The 16,507-nt window shown below is 37.4% G+C and overlaps 1 protein-coding gene across 5 annotated transcripts in view; it reads left to right on the plus strand.

Moving 5' to 3' along the window:
• The window catches only part of METTL15 (methyltransferase like 15), a 195,918-nt gene that overhangs the window by 135,204 nt on the left and 44,207 nt on the right, over positions 1-16,507 (plus strand). The window lies entirely within an intron of this gene.

Below are 16,507 nucleotides of genomic sequence, written 5' to 3' on the forward strand. Positions count from 1 at the left end.
ACAACTTATCTTATCAATTCCTTTTATAAAATCTTTTATAATTTTCATCTTTACAGTCATCTTCCATCCCTTCATTGTATCAACCCTTATTTTGTACATATATGTCTTTTTACCTTTAAAATTGTAGGAGGCACTTTTTTCTAACCAGACCAAAATACGCCCAAAATCTAGTGTGTGGCACTGATCTATGCACTAGCCTGATCATATTTGATCATATTCTTCTTTTTTTGTATTGTTCTGTTTTTTTTTTATCTTTTTTTTCCTTTTTTTTTTTCTCTTTCTTTTTTCTTTCTTTCCCTTTCTTTTCCCCTAGTTTCAGGTCTTTTCTGATTTGTATACAGTATATTTCCTGGGGACATTGTTAACCTCTTAGCATTTTGTTCTCTCATTCATCTAGTCTCCTCTGGACAAAATGACAAGATGAAAAAGAATCACCTCAGGAAAAAGAACAAGAGGTAGTACCGTCAGCCAGGGACCTACTCAATACGGACATTAGTACGATGTCGGACCTAGAGTTCAGAATCATGACTTTAAAGATACGAACTGGGCTTGAAAAAAGCATGGAAGTTATTAGAGAAACCCTTTCTGGAGAAATAAAAGAACTAAAATCTAACCAAGTCAAAATGAAAAAGGCTATTGATGAGGTGCAATCAAGAATGGGGGCACTAACTGCTAGGATAAATGACGCAGAAGAGAGATTCAGTGATATAGAAGACCAAATGATCGAAAATAAAGAGGCTGAGAAAAAGAGAGTTAAAGAACTACAGGATCATGAGGGCATAATTCGAGAGATAAGTGATACGATAAGACGAAACAACATTAGAATAATTGGGATCCCAGAAGAAGAAGAAAGAGAGAGAGGGGCAGAAGGTATATTGAAGCAAATAATAGCAGAGAACTTCCCTAATGTGAGGAAGGAAACAGGCATCAAAATCCAGAAGGCACAGAGAACCCCTCTCAAAATCAATAATAATAGGTCAACACCCTGACATCTAATAGTAAAACTTAACGATTCTCAGAGACAAAGAGAAAATCCAGAAAGCAGCTCAATAGAAGAGATATGTAACCTACAATAGTGAAAATATTAGATTGGCAAGAGACCTATCCACAGACACCTGGAAGGCCAGAAAGGACTGGCAAGATATCTTCAGAGCACTAAACGAGAAAAATATGCAGCCAAGAATACTATATCCAGCTAGGCTCTCATTGAAAATTGAAGGAGACATAAAAAGCTTCCAGAACAAACAAAAACTAAAGGAATTTGCAAACACGAAACCAGCCCTCCAGGAAATAATGAAAGGGGTCCTCTAAGCAAAGAGAGAACCTAAAAGCAGCATAGATCAGAAAGGAACACAGACAATATATAGTAATAGTCACCTTACAGGCAATACAATGGCACTAAATTCATACCTTTCAATAGTTACCCTGAATGTACATGGGCTAAATGCCCGAATCAAAAGACACAGGCTATCAGATTGGATTAAAAAACAAGACCCATCGATATGCTGTCTGCAAGAGACTCATTTTAGACCCAAAGACACCCCCAGATTGAAAGTGAGGGGGTGGAAAACCATTTACCATGCTAATGGACACCAAAGGAAAGCTGGGGTGGCAATCCTTATATCAGACAAATTAGATTTTAAAACAAAGACTGTAATAAGAGATGAGGAAGGACACTATATCCTACTTAAAGGGTCTTTCCACCAAGAAGATCTAACAATTGTAAATATCTATGCCCCTAACATGGGAGCAGCCAATTATATAAGTCAATTAATAACAAAAGCAAGGAAACACATTGAGAACAATACAATAATAGTGGGGGACTTTAACAGCCCTCTGACTAAAATGGACAGATCATCTAAGCCAAACATCAACAAGGAAATAAAGACTAAATGACACACTGGACCAAATGGACTTCACAGACATATTCAGAACATTCCATCCCAAAGCAACGGAATACACATTCTTCTATAGTGCCCATGGAACATTCTCCAGAATTGATCACATCACAAATCAGGTCTCAACCGTACCAAAAGATTGGGATTATTCCCTGCATATTTTCAGACCACAATGCTTTGAAACTGGAACTCAATCACAAGAGGAAAGTCGGAAAGAACTCAAATACACGGAGGCTAAAGAGCATCCTACTAAAGAATGAATGAGTCAACCAGGAAATTAAGAAGAATTAAAAATTTCATGGAAACCAATGAAAATGAAAACACATCTGTTCAAAATCTTTGGGATACAGCAAAGGCAGACCTGAGAGGAAAGTATATAGCAATACAAGCCTTTCTCAAGAAACAAGAAAGGTCTCAAATACACCAGATAACCCTACACCTAATGGAGCTGGAGAAAGAACAGCAAATAAAGCCTAAACCCAGCAGGAGAAGAGAAATAATAAAGATCAGAGCAGAAATCAATGAAATAGAAACCAAAAGAACAGTAGAACAGATCAACGAAACTAGGAGCTGGTTTTTTGAAAGAAGTAACAAGATTGATAAACCCCTGACCAGACTTATCAAAAAGAAAAGAGAAATGACCCAAATCAACAAAATTGTGAATGAAAGAGGAGAGATCATAACCAACACCAAAGAAATACAAACAATTAGAAGAACATATTATGAGCAACACTATGCCAGCAAATTAGATAACCTGGAAGAAATGGGTGCATTCCTAGAGATGTATCAACTACCAAAATTGAACCAGGAAGAAATAGAATACCTGAACAGACCTATAGCCACTAAGGAAATTGAAGCCATCATCAAAAATCTCCCAAGAAACAAAAGCCAGGGCCAGATGGCTTCCCAGGGGAATTGTATCAGACATTTAAAGAAGAATTAATACCTATTCTCCTGAAACTGTTCCAAAAAATAGAAATGGAAGGAAAACTTCCAAACTCATTTTATGAGGACAGCATTACCTTGATCCCAAAACCAGACAAAGACCCCATCAAAAAAGGAGAATTACTGACCAATACCCTTGATGAACATGGATGCAAAAATTCGCACCAAAATACTAGCCAATAGGATCCAACAGTCCATTAAAAGGATTATTCACCACGACCAAGTGGGATTTATCCCTGGGCTGCAAGGCTGGTTCAACATCTGCAAATCAATCAACGTGATACAATACATTAACAAAAGAAAGAACAAGAATCATATGATCCTCTCAATAGATGCAGAAAAAGCATTTGACAAAGTACAGCATCCTTTCTTGATCAAAACTCTTCAGAGTATAGGGATAGAGGGTACATACCTCACTTTCATAAAAGCCATCTATGAAAAACCTACAGCGAATATCATTCTCAATGGGGAAAAGCTGAGAGCCTTTCCCCTAAGGTCAGGAACGCGGCAGGGATGTCCACTCTCACCACTGCTATTCAACATAGTATTAGAAGTCCTAGCCACAGCAATCAGACAACAAAAAGAAATCAAAGGCATCCAAATTGGCAAAGAGGAAGTCAAACTCTCACTCTTTGCAGATGATATGATACTGTATGTGGAAACCCAAAGGACTCCACCCCAAAACTGCTAGAACTCATACAGGAATTCAGTCAAGTAGCAGGCTATAAAATCAATGCACAGAAATCAGTGGCATTCCTATACACCAACAACAGGAAGAAGAGAGACAAATCAAGGAGTCGATCCCATTTACAATTGCACCCAAAACCATAAGATACCTAGGAATAAATTTAACCAAAGAGGCAAAGGATCTGTCCTCAGAAAACTATAAAATACACATGAAAGAAATTGAAGAAGACACAAAGAAATGGGAAAACGTTCCATGCTCATGGATTGGGAGAACCAACATTGTGAAGATGTCAATGTTACCTAGAGCAATCTACACATTCAATGCAATCCCCATCAAAATACCATCCACTTTTTTCAAAGAAATGGATCAAATAATCCTAAATTTGTATGGAACCAGAAGAGACCCCGAATAGCCAGAAGAATATTGAAAAAGAAAAGCAAAGCTGGCGGCATCACAATTCCAGACTTCCAGCTCTATTACAAAGCTGTCATCATCAAGACAGTATGGTACTGGCACAAAAACCGACACATAGATCAATGGAACAGAATCGAGAGCCCAGAAATGGACCCTCCACTCTATGGTCAACTCATCTTTGACAAAGCAGGAAAGAATGTCCAATGGAAAAAAGACAGTCTCTTCAACAAATGCTGTTGGGAAAATTGGACAGCCACATGCAGAAGAATGAAACTGGACCATTTCCTTACACCACACACAAAAATAGACTCCAAATGGTTGAAAGACCTAAACGTGAGGCAGGAGTCCATCAAAATCCTGGAGGAGAACACAGGTAGCTACCTCTTCGACCTCAGCCGCAGCAACTTCTTCCTAGAAACATCACCAAAGGCGCAGGAAGCCAGGGCAAAAATGAACTATTGGGATTTCATCAAGATAAAAAGATTTTGCACAGCAAAAGAAACAGTCCACAAAACCAAAAGACAACCGACAGAATGGGAGAAAATATTTGCAAATGACATATCAGATAAAGGGATAGTATCCAAAATCTATAAAGAACTTATCAAACTCAACACCCAAAGAACAAATAATCCAATCATGAAATGGGCAGAAGACATGAACAGACATTTTTCCAAGGAAGACATCCAAATGACCAACAGACACATGAAAAAGTGCTCAACATCGCTCGGCATCATGGAAATCCAAATGAAAACCTCAATGAGATACCACCTCACACCAGTCAGAATGGCTAAAATTAACAAGTCAGGAAACAGATGTTGGCGGGGATGTGGAGAAAGGGGAACCTTCCTACACTGTTGGTGGGAATGCAAGCTGGTGCCACCCCTCTGGAAAACAGTATGGAGGTTCCTCAAACAGTTGAAAATAGAGCTACCATATGATACAGCAATTGCACTACTGGTTATTTACCCCAAAGATAAAAATGTAGGGATTCGAAGGAGTACGTGCACCTCAATGTTTATAGCAGTAATGTCCACAATAGCCAAACTGTGGAAATAGACAAGTTGTCCATCGACAGATGAATGGATAAAGAAGAGGTAGTATATATACACAATGGAATATTATGCAGCCATCAAATGGAATGAGATCTTGCCATTTGCAACGACATGGATGGAACTGGCGGGTGTTATGCTGAGTGAAATAAGTCAATCAGGGAAAGACATGTATCATATGACCTCACTGATATGATGAATTCTTAATCTCAGGAAACAAACTGAGTGTTGCTGGAGTGGTGGGGGTTGGGAGGGATGGGGTGGCTGGGTAATAGACATTGGGTAGGGTATGTGCTATGGTGATCGCTGTGAATTGTGCAAGACTTTTGAATCACAGATCTGTACTTCTGAAACAAATAATGCAACATATGTTAAGAAAAAAGAAAAAGAAGAAGATAGCAGGAGGGGAAGAATGAAGGGAAGTCAGTTGGAGGGGGAGACGAACCATGAGAGACGATGGACTCTGAAAAACAAACAGGGTTCTAGAGGGGAGTAGGGTAGGGGGATGGGTTAGCCTGTGATGGGTATTAAAGAGGGCACATTCTGCATGGAGCACTGGGTGTTATGCACAAACAATGAATCATGGAACCCTACATCAAAAACTAATGATGTAATATATGGTGATTTACATAATAATAAAAAATTAAAAAAAAATGTGAACAGTTCTCCTCAACATCACTTCTCATTAGGGAAATGCAGATCAGAACTATGGTTAAATATCACCCTGTACCTGTCAGAATGAACAACACAAGAGACAGTAGGTGTTGGCAAGGATGTGGAGAAGGGGGAGCCTCTTGCACTGTTGGTTGGAATACAAACTGGTACAGCCACTCTGGAAAGCAGTATGGAGGTTCCTTGAAAAGTTAAATATAGGACTACCCTCCAATCCAGCAATTGCACTACTAGGTATTTACCCAAAGAATACAAAATTACTATTTCAAAAGTATACATGCACCCTGATGTTTATAGCAGCATTATCTGCAATAGTGAAATTTTGAAGACAGCCCAATTGTCCATTGACTGATGAATGGATAAAGAGGGTGTGATTGACATACATGCACACACATACACTCACACATACAATGGAATATTACTTAGCCACAAAAAAAGAATGAAATCTTGCCATTTTCAATGACATGGATGGAGTTAAAGTGTTATGCTGGGTGAAATGGGTCAGTTGTAGATAGACAGGTACTATATTGTTTCGTTCATATGTGAAATTTAAGAAACCAAACAAATGAGCAAAGAAAAAAAAAGAGATGGGGGTCAAACCAAGAAACAGACTCTTGTCTATAGAGAACAATTGATGGTTACCAGAAGGGAGGTGGGTGGAGGGATAGATGAAACAGGTGATGGGGATTAGAGAGTACACTTATCTCTATGAGCACTGAGTAATGTATGGAAGAGTTGAATCATTATATTGTACACTTGAAACTAACGTTACACTGTTGACTAACTGGAATTTAAATTAAAACTTTAAAAAGAAAGTTAACAGTTTTCAAACTATAATAGGCATGGTGAAGTGGAAGGAGAAATATAGCCCAATAGAGGCACATCAGAGAGGTTGAAGAAAAAAATCTTTGGTCAAAAGATCACAGCCAGTATGACCTGCATTTGGTGGGCTTGAAGGAAATCTTTGTCATTGCTCCTAGCTCTCAATTGGCAGCATAGTGACCAAATTGTAAGAAGAGTATCTAAGGAAAGAAAACAACTTGGAGCTAGGGGAGAGGGGTAGCATTTATTAAGGGCTTTTCTATGCCCAGGCATCTTAGTAGGTGTTTTCATGTATATTAATTAATATACTCTTCACACAAGCTCTATGATATTGGAACTGCTCTGTTGTTCGTGTAGTACAAACAAGGAATCTGGCTCCAGAATTATTAGATGATACGCAGTTAGAAGAATGATGATGTTATATGTTCAATCTTAAATACACAAACAAATCAAATACTTGTACATCACCAGCCTCAGTATATATTAGTGCACTGTAGTCCTTTATAATAAAGTAGACCAATAATTTGTATTCCAAGTGCAGATGACTTACCAGAGTCAAGATGAACAATACTCATCATAGTCAAATTCAAAAATAATTAGATAAAGAATTAGAAAGCTAATGATCTGATTCAGTCTGAGCCCAGAACTTGTTGAGGTATTTCTACCATACTCAGCTGCATTAAAGGGGGAAAACTTAAACACCGTGAAATACAGGGAACTGAAACAGAGAAATTAAATAACTTGTCCAATACCATAGGGTTGGTAAGTAGCAGAAATCTTCTTATTTCTTAAGAAGAAATAAACCATCTCAGTGATTTATCTGAGTTTGTGCATATACCTTTCTATATTGTGTGCTCTTGTTCATTTTTATATTCCTGTGTCCAGCACCTAGTAGATAATCCTTATTCAGCAAATATTTGTTGAGTGCTAAATCTGCAGACCTAAGCTATGAAGAGATAGCAAACATTAAAAACAAAGTATTTTAATTAAAAAAATCAGATAAACTAGGCAGATTTGTTGATCATGACAAGGTCATAATGGTAAGGAGTGAGATCTGAGGTCGTATTAAGTAAGTAGAAAGTTGAGATGTATTACAGTGTATTGGTTGAGAACAGAGACTGTAGCCAGACTAGCCTGTGTTTGCATTCTAATTCTACCCTTACTAGTTGTATGACTTTTACCCTCTGTATTTGTTTCTTCATCTGCAGATTGTGGGCCATTAGGTCACCGACCTCATAGGGTTATCAGGAGCATGAAATGATTTGATAAGTATAAAGCACAGGGTCTGGCACACAGAAAGTACCCTACAGTGTTTGCTCTTAAAATTGTTCAAACTAACTACGTGTTTCATCCACTCTTTTGGTTCCCTATGAATTCTTTACTTCGGAAGCCTAATGCAGTGGTAAAAGCAGCCATGGCCCCTGGTTTGTGCCTACAGATCAATAAAATTTAATGACTGGAAAATAGGTAGTACATTGGGATTTACATGAAATAATGTTGATGATAATGTAAGAAGGACTTAGAACCACAGTAAGCAGACCAACCTCCTAAAAAAAAAGTTACTTGTATTTTGCTCTTCTTATCCTCTTATGGGATGTTATCACACAGGTATGTCTCCAAGTGCACACACAAAATAAATGATTAAGGTTTATGATGAAGTGAACCCTGGATTCGGGTCACTTTAAGTTCAGTGAAACAAACTTTTAAGTGTTTGGGTACTGTTCCTGGCAGCTTCTTAAGAAATGTTAGTTCTTGGGGCTCCTGGGTGGCGCAGTCAGTTAAGCACTGGACTCTTGGTTTTGGCTTAGGTCGTGATCTCAGGATTATGAGATAGAGCCCTGAGTTGGGCTCTGCACTCAGCACTGAGTCCGCTTGATGTTCTCTCTTCCTCTCCCTGCCCCTCCTGCCTGTGCGCTCTTTCTCTCTCTTTCTCTCAAATAAATCTTTTTTTTTTTAAGCTACTTTAAAGGGGGAAAACTTATGCTTAATATTGCTCTGCTTGTCACCCTAGTTCATATGATCCATGTTTATTATTAGTCCTGACTTGATGTGTTGGTTTTTGTGACTGGGTCTATTCTAATTACATCTCTAAACTTACTCTCTTATGCCTGATTCTAACCATATTCCTGCCTAGGACCTCAATTCCTTCACAACTAGATGACTAGTTCTTTTTAGGAAAAGTCTGACCAACAGTTAGAGCCCTCCTATTTGCTGCCGCATTTACTTGATGTTAACTCGTTCCTGACACATTGCTTTCTTACCCCCTACTACCACCTGCTACTCCCTCCTAGATGATCATGTATTAGCTTTTACCAGACCCTATGGCACAGACTCCTTGTTGGTCTCTGCACAGTTTTGTATTTCTGGTATCAGAACCTAGCCCCTTAGTCTACCTCTGAATTCTAAAATCAACCACCACACACTACTGCATGTTTCTTGTGATGCCTGTAAGAGGAAGATGCTCTGCAATGTGAAAGTCTCACTCAGTAGAAGGAAATCTAGGGGGAATTTTTTTTTCTCCTTCCTACTTTCAGTTCACTGCTAAATACAGAGAAGGTGGCATATTGTTTGCAAAAATGCCCACTATAATTCTTTTCTTTTCTGTATGTACCCCCTTGTAAGGTATCTTTACTACTCTTTTTATCAAGAGGTGAAATCTGATTTTACAGCCCCTTGAGTCTGAACTGAGCTATGGGCTTGCTTTGGCCAATGGGATATTAAAAAATGGAGCATAATTGGGAACTTGAAAGTACTTGTGTATTGAAGTTGGCCTACCTTGCTACTTTTGGAACTAGACCAGTCGGTGTTAAAGATTGGGCTAGTTAGCTAGATGCTAGAGACACATGGTCCAGTTACCAGCTTTACCCCAGCCAACTTCCCAACATGTAAGTGAGGCCAAATGAGACCAACTAAACCTCAGTCACCTACTATCAGAAGAATCACCCAGTTGAGCCCAGCCCAAATTGCTGATGCACAGAATATGAGCTGATAAATGATTGTTGTTTTAAGCTACTAAGTTTTGGGGTAATTTGCCAAACGGCAAAAGTTAGGTGATTCGGAAAGGATCAAGACCATCATTATTAATCATTTTCATGGACCATTTTTATGTTTTTTGTCAGTTGTGTATGTCTGAATTCCATAATTGTTTACTATGGTAAAATTCATTACTGTACTTGAGGATAGAGTTATATAATGATTTAAAGCATTTATTTGGTATTACTGGTTAAGGTTAAGGTAGAAGAGTGTTAAATCCTAGGAGGAAAAGTATAATAGTGATGTTTTTCTTCCCTAGCCTATCTCAGAGTTATTCTCCAAATTCAAAGTTTTTCTTGAAAATTTATGTTCAGACTTCACATGTTTTAAATTGCTTTATCTGATTCTACACAAAAAAGTCTTCTCTCCATGAAACTGAAAATTTTATATCCATGGGCAGCCAAAGTACTTCTTTTGTATCAAGTCTTTTATAAACCATGGGAGTTTGGGGGTTTTAAAACCAAGATGGGCAAAACTCACATTAACAACAAGATGTTCAACCCTATGAGTTGGATCCATTTTTATAATTTGTAGAGGAATTTATCCTTAACCCCTATTATTAAGCCTTATGTGCAGTTAGAGGAACAATAAAGTTCCATGGTCAAAATACACAGTGAGTTGTAGCTATTCTTACATCACTACCTCAGTATATACTACTACACCTTAGTCCTTTATAACAAACAGACCCATAACTTGTACTCTAAGTGCAGGTGTCTTGCCAGAATGAAGATCATCACAAAGAACTTAAAAAATGTCTTCCAGCAACCAAGGTATTATTGACACTGTACTGCTAAGCACCTTGGCTTTTCTTGGGCTTGGGTTGCAGAACCATTCTCAAGTAGCATGTGCTTTGAGTCACAGGCAATATTCTTCTTAATCCTGGGGAGCCTAAGGTGATAACAAATGAAAATAATGATGATTTGAACAAATCTTGCATTTGTAATTATGGCTAAATGTCCTGTATTGCCTCTGTTTTGTGACCATCATGATTGTCCCTTGCCAATTCACACTTTTCTGTTACTTGTTTTATAACCCTTGTAAAATACATATGCAAAAATTATGAAAATTAAAATTTGAAGGAAGGGAGGAAGAAAGAGAAAAGAGGCCATGGAATATGCCTGTCCAGCAAAATTAGCTTCACATTAATTGCATATATGAAATAATGCCCCGGGGTCTAAAGTTAAGGCTGAGTTTTCATTTGACAGATTAGTCAGTAAACTTTGTGCATGGTTTTTTGACTGTGAGAACAATCTAATTCTGGAAACATGTAACTGATGCAGCATCAGAAAACTCTGCCTTAAACACCTGATCTACTTTGTAGTGTTGCCACGTGGTTACTTTTGTTCCCATATGATATTCTCACACTTGTGTATTAAACTGAGTTTTGTACCACAAGGATTACATTTTGGTTATTTACTAATAGTCAGGCATAAAACTGTTGTGTGTTATGTTTAAGGACACCCAAGAATGCAATCATTCCCTATAAGATTTTTTTTTTATTTTACAAGTATATTAACAGGATAATAGCTGTAAAACCCAAGGAATTAAGAATGTGCAATAGTGATTTGTTTGAGGTTTTGCTGTAGTACAAAAAAGATTTCTGTAGTTAAAGGTAATACCTGGATCCTAGAGAGTTGTAGTAAATGTGTAGGGCAGAAATTATACTTAGATCTGCAACAATTGACAAAACTAAGCTGCACAAATACAATAATGTAGGAAGCTTAGCAGCTGTGTACATGAAAAAGACTGAAAGGGCAGCACCTTCTTGCTAGACATGTCTCCAAAGGCAAAACAAAAGCAAAAATGAACTATTGGGACTTCATCAGGATAAAAAGCTTCTGCACAGTAAAGGAAACAGTCAACTCAAAGGCAACCTATGGAATGGGAAAAGATATTTGCAAATGACTTATCAGATAAAAGGCTAGTGTCCAAAATCTATAAAGAACTTATCAAACAACACCCAAAAAACAAAAAATCGGTCAAGAAATGGGCAGAAGATATGAACAGACATTTCTCCAAAGAAGACATACAAATGGCCAACAGACACATGAGGAAATGCTCAACATCACTGGGCATCATGGAAATACAAATCAAAACCACAATGTGATACCACCTCAAACCAGTCAAAATGGCTAAAATTAACAACTCAGGAAACAGCAGATGTTGGCGAGGATGCAGAAAAAGGGGGACCCTCTTACACTGTTCGAGGGAATGCAAACTTTTGCAGCCACTCTGGAAAACAGTATGGAAGTTCCTCAAAAAGTTAAAAATAGAACTACCCTACAATCCAGCAATTGCGCTACTAGGTATTTATCCAAAGGATACAAACATAGTGATGCGAAGGGACAGCTGCACCCCAGTGTTTATAGCAGCAATGTCCATGATAGCCAAAATATGGAAAGAGCCCAGATGTCCCTCAACAGATGAATGGATAAAGAAGTTGTGGGGTATTTGTGTTTATGTGTACACACACACACACACACACACACATATACAGTGGGATATTACCCAGCCATCAAAAAGAATGAAATCTTGCCATTTGTAATGATGTGGATGGAACTAGAGGGTATTATGCTAAGTGAAATAAGTCACTCAGTGAAAGACAAATGCCATATGATTTCACTCATATGTGGAATTTAAGGAACAAAACAGATGAACATAGGGGAAGGGAAGGAAAAATAAAATAAGATGAAAATTAAGAGGGAGACAAACCATAAGAGACTCTTAACTATAGGAAACAAACTAAGGATTGCTGGAGGGGATGTGGGTAGGGGGATGGGGTAATTGGATGATGGGCATTAAGGAGGGCACTTGATATAATGAGCACTGGGTGTTATATGCAACTGATGAATCACTAAATTCTACCCCTGAAACTAATAATACACTATATGTTAACTAAAATGAATTTTAAAAAAAGGAACTTAAAAGACTGAAAAGTATTAGGTAACATAGGCAATGGTCTGAAATGGATTCTGAAACCATTTTGACCTTGGGCTATATTAATAAAATAACTAGAACAAGAAAAAGCCAGAATTGACTTTATTCTGTGTTGATCATTATGGAATTTAGATCTAGGGACATAGACAAATTGGAACATATTCATAAAAGAGCAACTAGCATGATGAAAGGTTTTTGTGTGTGTGGAGAATAGCAGAAGAAACAAGAGTCGTATGGTTTAGAGAAAAGAAAACTTGAGGAGCATAATAGCTATAATAGTTATGATGTTTGCCACTGTAAGAAAAAAAAAAGCACTTCTAACTGGCTTTAATAATGAACATAATTTATGGGCTCATATAACTCAAAAGTTCTGAGACAAGTTGGATTTTAGGTGAGGCTCAATCTAGTGGCCTAGTTAATCTTTCTATTTTGCTTTCTACAGTTTTGACCAAAACTGGCTGCCACTCTCTCCCTTCTTGGGTCAGGATATCTGCTGGCAACAATTAGGGCTATGTGCTTCCTTCATGTCAAGTGTGAGTCTGAAAAACCTTTTTCCTCCTATATAGCTCATTGAAAGAAAGAGTAATTTTCTTTTTCCAGATCCCTAGGAAATCTCTCTTGTGTCTCATTGGGTAGAATTGTGACACATGCCAATCTCTGAACAAATTACAGGGGCCATAAGGATGGTGTGTGCAAATTTGCATGGCTAATCACAAATCTGTGTCTTGAGCTGAGATATTATGTTCATCAGGATTCTCAGGAGAAACAGAACCAGCAGGAGATACACACACACACACACACACACACTCGTATATTACATATTGATATATATTATATATAAAATATATATTTAAATATATAAATGATGTGTGTATGTATGTATATCTCCTGCTGGTTCTGTTTCTCCTGAGAATCCTGACGGATATAATATATAATATATAAAGGGATTTATTTTAAGGAATTTGCTCATACAATAGTGGGACTGGCAAGTCTGAAGTAGATAGGACAGGCCATCAGGCTAGAAATTCTCTGACAGGAGCTGATATTGAAGTCTTGAGGCTGACTTTCTTCTTCCTCTGGGAAACCTCAGTTTTTGCTCTTGGAAAGCCTTTCACCTCATTGGATGAGGTAAACCTACATTACTAAAGGTAATGTCCTCGCTTAAAGTGAACCGATTATTAACTACATTTACAAAGCAACACCTCGATTAGTGTTTGATTAAATAACTAGGTAATGTAGCCTTGCCAAGTTGACATATAAACCACTATAGATATAATCATTCTCGCCCAAAATACATGGCTGAAATTTTGAGGTCCTGCTGGAACAGAGATTGGCCAACTAAGAGGCAGCCAACAAATATCCCTTACAATGACTAATAGTATATGAAAGGCTTCCATGGTTGTAGGTTTTCAGTTGTTTTACATAGACTAATATCAAGGGGAAAAAATATAGAAATGGTGAGGAAACAGTTATCAACTAAAAAATAATTAGCAAAAAACAGTAATGAGTTCTGATTATTGGGAAATGTTCAAACATGAGCTAGATGGTTGTCATGTAAGGCCTTAAAATTAAAGCCCAATATTATGTGTTCTTGACATCTGGGGAAAATTGGGAGACCTTCCAGTGGCCCAACCACAAGTTCTCCTCCCCACTGTGCTCTCACAGATAAGGTTCCTGAACCAAAGGACCCTTATTATCAAAGGAATAAGTAAAAATATCTGCTTATCTCTGAGTAGCAGGTTTCAGTTCTCTGCCCATGGAATTACTCAGACAAGCCAATCACATTCTCTCATGGGAACCAAGGGTGACCGGCTCTTTGGATACTTAAAACCTGCTTATTATAGCCTCTGCTTGCCCACTCTGTTCCTGAGTGCCACCCACATGTAGCCATGCATGGTACATGCTGCCCTCCTCCCCTGGGCTGTAAGGATGTGTGATTAATAAACTGTCAATTTCATCTGTCCAGTGGCCAGGTTCTGTGTTTCAACCATTTCCATAATTCTAGAATGGGCATCCCTCCCTCACCGATGAGGAGAATGCAAAGTGGTTAAAACAGTGACTCTCCCCCTACCCCACCCCACCCAGCAGTGATGGTGGAGATGGAAAAGATTCAAACATCAGTTAAATAATTGGAATTAGTGATTTGTGAGTTGCTTTCCAATCCCAGTATTCTATTATTTGTGTTCCCAGTGTTAGTATTAGCGTTCATTGTGTATTTACAAATACAGATATAACAATTTATCTTTCTACTATTAGCATCCATCAGGTTGTTTCACAAATTATTCATTTATATATTTCTTCCTCAGTTCAAAGCTTTGAAAAGCCATGCTTTATTCATCTTTATATACCTTCAATTAACATAATGTCTGATATATAGCAGATAGCCAATGAAATTTTGGTGAGTGAATCTGAAAATCAAGTTTCTCCATCAGAATTTGGGGAAAAATTACCAATGAGCAATGAAGTTCTCCTTAAACATAACATCATAAATATGAATTCCCCAACACTGTTGAAATCCAAACTTACCCTATCCACCTGTAGATGGAGGGAATAAGGTCTTGGGAGAGTTGCCAATTTTTTCTCTTGTCAGTCCCCATTCAAAATGCATACCAGTTGCCCTAAGGCTTCTGAAGAACCCTGCAGGCAGCATCTCACTTTGTGTAGGAAGGAGAATTAGTATAGCTGCAAGGTGATCCCAATTTCTTGCCTGTCTATTGATTTTGAATGCTCCATTCACTTCAAAATCCCTGCTGAAAGCTAAAACATTGTTTCTGCAAGTAGGTATTTATTTTAAGCATAGTTTCATGCTTCATACTTCAGGTATGCAGCTGCACAGCACCCCTATCCTACATTATGGGAAAAATATAGAACAATCTAAAGTGTTTGGCTTGAAGATGTTTGACATACCTTTTTTCTGTGATCTCTGCTTTATTATTTATTGTACTTAAATTGGCTTACTCATTAAATTTATTTTTTATTAACATACAGTACTATATAAGTTTAAGGTGTATAGTGTAATGATTTGACTTACAAATATTGTGAAATGATTACCACAATAATTTAGTTAACATCCATCATCTCATATAAATATAAAAAAAGAAAAAAATATGTCTTTCCTTGAGATGAGAACTCTTAGGATTTACTCTCTTAAGAGCTACCTATATATCATACAGCAGTGTCAACTGTAGTTGTCATGTTGTATATTACATATTACATCTCTAGTACTTATTTAACTTATTTATCTGGACATTTGTACCTTCTGACCACCTTCATCCAATTCTCTTTTCCCCATCTCCTACCTCTGGTAACCACAAATCTGATCTCTCTCTCTCACTCTTTTTTTTTTTTTAATGAATTTGGCTTTCTCTCTCTCTTTTTAAGATTTCACATATGACATCATATGTCTTTCTCTCTCTGACTTACTTCACTTAGGATAATGCCCTCAAGGTCCATCCAGACTATCACAAATGACAAGATTTCCTTCTTTTTTTAAGGCTGGATAATATTCCATTTGTGTGTGTGTGTGTGTGTACACAACTTCTTTATTCATCTGTTGAGGGACACTTAAGTTATTTCCATGTTCTGGCTATTATAAATAATGATTTTATGAACATGGGGTGCAGATACCTCTTCAACAGAATGTTTTCATTTCCTCTAGATATATTTCCAGAAGTGGAATTGCTGGATCATATGTTCTATTTTTAATTTTTTGAGGAAGCTCTATACTGTTTTCCATAGTAGTTGTACAAATTTACATCCCCACCAACAGTGCACAGTTCCCCTTTCTCCACATCCTCACCAGCATTTGTTATCTCTAAATTTATTCTTTTGATAAATGATATATGCTTCTTTTCCCGACCCATAGATTTAAGATTTTTCTTTTTTTGAAAAGAGTTTATTTTGTGCAAATGAATAAGAGATTTTTTTTTAAAGAACTATGAGTGACCTGGTCTGACAAAGGAATTTTGCAAATTCGTGAACTTACTGTATACCTTCACGGAATATACAATAAACTGTTTATTAGCAAAAATAAAATTATATTAATTCAC

The sequence above is a fragment of the Zalophus californianus genome, chromosome 11, assembly GCF_009762305.2.
Source record: "Zalophus californianus isolate mZalCal1 chromosome 11, mZalCal1.pri.v2, whole genome shotgun sequence".
NCBI lineage: Eukaryota > Metazoa > Chordata > Mammalia > Carnivora > Otariidae > Zalophus > Zalophus californianus.